Source organism: Takifugu flavidus, chromosome 11 (assembly GCF_003711565.1).
Source record: "Takifugu flavidus isolate HTHZ2018 chromosome 11, ASM371156v2, whole genome shotgun sequence".
In the NCBI taxonomy this organism is placed as follows: Eukaryota; Metazoa; Chordata; class Actinopteri; order Tetraodontiformes; family Tetraodontidae; genus Takifugu; species Takifugu flavidus.
The window spans coordinates 6,235,909-6,240,406 of record NC_079530.1 but is presented as its reverse complement, the minus strand read 5'-3'; the positions used below and the strand labels follow the sequence as shown (position 1 = coordinate 6,240,406).

Below are 4,498 nucleotides of genomic sequence, written 5' to 3'. Positions count from 1 at the left end.
CTGACATTTTAATGGCATATTTGTTCTACAACTGCTTCCTTTCCATGAAAATACTGGGTATCATGAAAAGGGTCTTCTGAATTCCAGTGATTTAATGAACAGTAACAGCCCACAGCTACAGCCTGGAAATAATCATTTTCAAGTTCCAGGACCTTTGGAAAGTAATACACTAACCCATTGATTGAAGGTTCCCGCCAGAAGATTGTTAATTTTGTGAGGCGACTAAAGAAAACGAATACTTAAACAGCTCTTACTATAACAGTCATCTACTCGCATACAAACATGCAACATTCATAAGAGACTGGAGAAAATATGGGGAACAAATGAAGGAAGGAACATGAGCTAAGGGCAGCCAACACCATCCAGTGGAAAAACTGCTGTCTGTGTGCATGACAGATGACAGCAACGACAGAAGGATGCGACTTCCTTTATCTCACGGCTGCTCTCCTCTCAGTCAAAGACGCTTGTTTATCACCCGTTCATGTGCTGCAGTTTCCTTTCCCTGCCCCCAGAGGGAGAAACACTGAGACAGATGAGAGATGAGATCAAAGACAAACCAGGCAATTACAGTCATTTGGATGAAGGATGAGAGGAGAGCAGTTCAAATCATGACAGAGGTGTTGTGAGAGGAGTTCCAGTTTAAATCTGTTAATGATGTTTGTAATAATGTCTTTTTAAAAAAATAAAAAATAAAAATAATTGACAGCATATTTGATGCGATATAGCAGCCAGAACTCTCCAGGAGGAGATCTTAACATGATTTTGATGTTTAGCTCAACATCAAAACATTTCCATCTGCCTTGAGTGCTTTTTTAAAATGTACTCTTCTCTGTTTTTATGTTCTTTTCTTTATATTCTTCTGAGGACCAAACTTAAAACAAATGTTTTGACAGTCAGCACCGAAATCCTGCTAAATAGTGGCTCCACCTTTGCACAAGAAGAATAAATGTTGTGTTAGTCCTCTTCAGTTCATTGCAGTTTTACATTTAAATGTTAATGAATGAAAATTAAAATGTCATATGCAGAAAATGTAGATTTGAATTAGCTTATGAGCAATTCAATGTCAGATATTGTCCCTGTTAATGCATTGTCCCCCCCCCCCCCCCCGCAATAAATGAGAACAGCTAGAGCTGCGCTTGTGGATGCGACTTCCATTCATTCTGTTTGAACAACATTTTTCTCTCATTCTGATTGGTTGCACGCTTATCTCTCCTTCTCTCACTTTTTCCAGTAAACACCCCCACACCCCCTCGTTCTCTCTCTCTCTCTCTCTCTCTCTCTCTCCTCTCTCTCTCTCTCATTCATCACAGTAAGCTCCAGTGACAGGAGCGTGCTCCTCTGTGGCAGTCTGCTTAGTAGAGCCTGACATGCACTGCCTGGAAGACAGCCTTGAAAATTAAAGCCAGGGAGGGAGAGAGAGGGAGGGAGAGAAAGAGAGAGGGGGGTATTGAACAATTTGTAGAATGAATAAGTGTTAATGGGGGAGTCAGGCCAGAAGTGAAAGACACAGAGGTCACATGTTTTCAGACTGGCACTAGCACATTTCATTGTGTTTGTATGTGTGTGCGTGCATGTGTGTCACCTTGAGCGCAGCCAGCGGTGTGTGTGGATGCAGATATGGCGTTAAACATTTCAGCAGTGAAACTGCGGACACAGATATCACATTTTCCTGACAAAAGCGGCCGTGATCCATCTCCTCTTCTCTCCAGAAACAATTCCAAGGTCATCTGAAGGCCTTCATGATAAGGTTTGACTAACCTCTTGACATAGTAAAAAACTGCTAGGATTTTACTATAAAAGAAGAGTGTAGAAGATAAATAACATTATGACAGAACCGTAACTGCAGATTTATTTTTTTGTATCTTTGGCTCTAATAATATATTCATAGAGAAAGATGCTTCAGAAAACATGAATTAGGTGATACACCAATTTTCCCACCCAAACTAACTCAACCATTGATTTATTAATCATTAGTAGTAGTTGTAGAACATTCATTTTTTATCCCTCTTATTTGTAAGATCAAACCAAAAACTCAAGCAATGTCACTTTCATTCCACACATTCCGATTTAACCTGGTTTTATTATTCCAGGTTTATTTGTGTCTTTTTTCCCCCCAGGGGTCATTTGAGTGCATTCAACATGGTTGATTATTAAACTGTATTTAGTCAATGTTTAGCTACAGTGCACACATGTAATAAACATTCTATTGTTACTGTAACAACATGAATACATAACATCTAATGAAAACTTCAGAGGTTTTATGTCATCTTGTTATCTATATTTGATGGAAAGCAATGTGTACATTGATAAAAGATTTCCATCCATCCATCCATCCATCCATCCATCCATCCATCCATCCATCCATCCATCCATCCATCCATCCATCCATCCATCCATCGTCTCATGCTTCTCCGAGATTGGATCGCGGGGCAGCAGCTGAAACAAAGAGCGTCAGATTTCCCTTACCTCAGCCACGTCAGCAAACTCTGACCGGGGAGGTCACCAGGTGCTATCAGGTCACTGTGGAGGTGTAATCTCTCCACCTGGCCCTGGGCCTTCCTTGAGATCAGGTGGCCTTCAGGGACCACAGGAGAGGCTTCATTTGCACATGATACTCATAATTACCAAGGCACCACCTGCCTGAGTGGAGTGAGCAGTCTATGATTGGAAATCAAACGCATGGTTATATTAATACGCAGTACAGGAAGGAGCTCAGAGGTCCATGTGTGCTGTAAACAATCATTACTTCAGTATATAGAAGCCAGGCCATGGAGCTATATATCTTTTTTAAAGATTTCATGCAAAATGATATGTTGTTTGTGGTAGCAGCAATATTTTGGAAAAGCTAACAGGAAGTGATCACTCAAACACCAGCTTTCTTTAGAAAATAAAACCCTGAACTTTGACCTGGCCAACATTACTGTAGACCGTGACCGAGCAAGCTGGAAGCTGTTCCAGCACAAGGTTTTTAAACCAGCTTAAAGAAAAAAACCAATGTCAAAAAATAGGCTGCAACAAAGACATCTGAATCAACAACACATCAATCACAGGACAGCATGGACGAAGACTGATATAAGTGGGATTAACACCACAGAAACCCTTTAAAGATTGGCTTTATCAGTTTGTCTGGCAAGCATGGATATGCTTAAACACACCATGAGAGAGAGACAGAGAGCCAGAGAGTGTGCCTTGTGTTTGTTCTTTATCTGATAAGATGAAATGATTGGTGAAACTTATAAGACTGCACACAAAATGAGTGAAAACTGTGTGTGGGTGTGGGAGCTAACCTTTTGAGATTTAAGATGGTTTTAAGGTTTTGGATTGGGCGGCGGACCAAGTCGGGGGCCTTGGCGGTCCGATCCTCGGTTAATGTTGAGATTAGGGTTGATTGTAGGTTTAGGTTTAGTATTTAGATGTGATGGTTAGGGTAAGGGCCTGGGTAATGCATTATATGTTTGAAAGTCCTCATTAAGATAGAAGTACAAGGAAAGGCTTTGGTTGGCTTTTCTGTGCTGGACAATCGATAATCCATCTGCTCATTCACTGACCTAAAACCTCGAATCGTAAATAAACACACACACGCACGCACGCACGCGCACACGCACACACACACACACACACACACACAAACAAACAACCTTTACTATAAACAAAGAACACATACAGACCAACAAGAGATCAATAATACGTTGAGAAAAGATCGGTACAGAGTTGACTTTTAATGCTTTACAGATCTGTACACACACACACACACACACACACACACACACACACACACACACACCCTTTCATCTACTTTGGTTCTTTAATTCTGCAGAACCAAACATGTCTTATCAAAGCGTGACTGTGGGGCAGAGACCTTCAAAAGTCGGGTTTGAAACACCTGAAATATTGACAGTAAAAGCCTTGAGGGAGGTTCTGATGTTCCTCACCTGGTGCTGGTTGAGATCCGTGTTCTTTAAATAAGTCTCACATCCATCCCACTGACAGTCAAAGACATCAGACTGAAAATGCTGCAAAAACCAAAGTATAAATTTTAGATTAGAAAGACTGAAAATGAATAATGTTCCCAGCACACACACACACACACACACACATAGACACACACACACACATACACACACACATTTACAGTCCGTAAAGTCGGGGTTCAGACAGCGTTTCTGCGTCAGTCGACAAATTGTGATTTCTTTCTAAAATCACACAGAAAAGGAAAATTGATTTTAAAACAGGGATTTGTCTTCATTATCCATCGTCTTTGACTCATCTCATTACTGTCAGGTGCATCTCTACGCCGCACAAACAGCCACTCTGCACTTTCATTTCGCTCCCTCCTTGCATGTGTATGTGGTTCCAGTTTAATCTCGCTCTCCGGGTCCTCAGGTATTCCAGGTTATTCCACCCAGTCCTGCCTCCCCCCTTATGTTAATATCTTCCTCCACTTGCCTTTTTTTTTTTTACTGGAATCGCCTTTTCCCCTCATTTCCATTTCTCTCCT

General features: G+C 41.2%; 1 long non-coding RNA gene across 1 annotated transcript; it reads right to left on the bottom strand.

Annotated features, from left to right (window-relative positions):
• Positions 1 to 1,356: 1,356 nt before the first annotated feature.
• LOC130534122 (uncharacterized) lies at positions 1,357 to 4,024 on the bottom strand. Its single transcript, XR_008952809.1, has 3 exons — positions 3,933 to 4,024; positions 2,467 to 2,658; positions 1,357 to 1,791 (listed from the first exon to the last, which is right to left on the bottom strand). It is a non-coding gene; the product is annotated as an uncharacterized LOC130534122 (long non-coding RNA).
• Between the last annotated feature and the right edge of the window lie 474 nt (positions 4,025 to 4,498).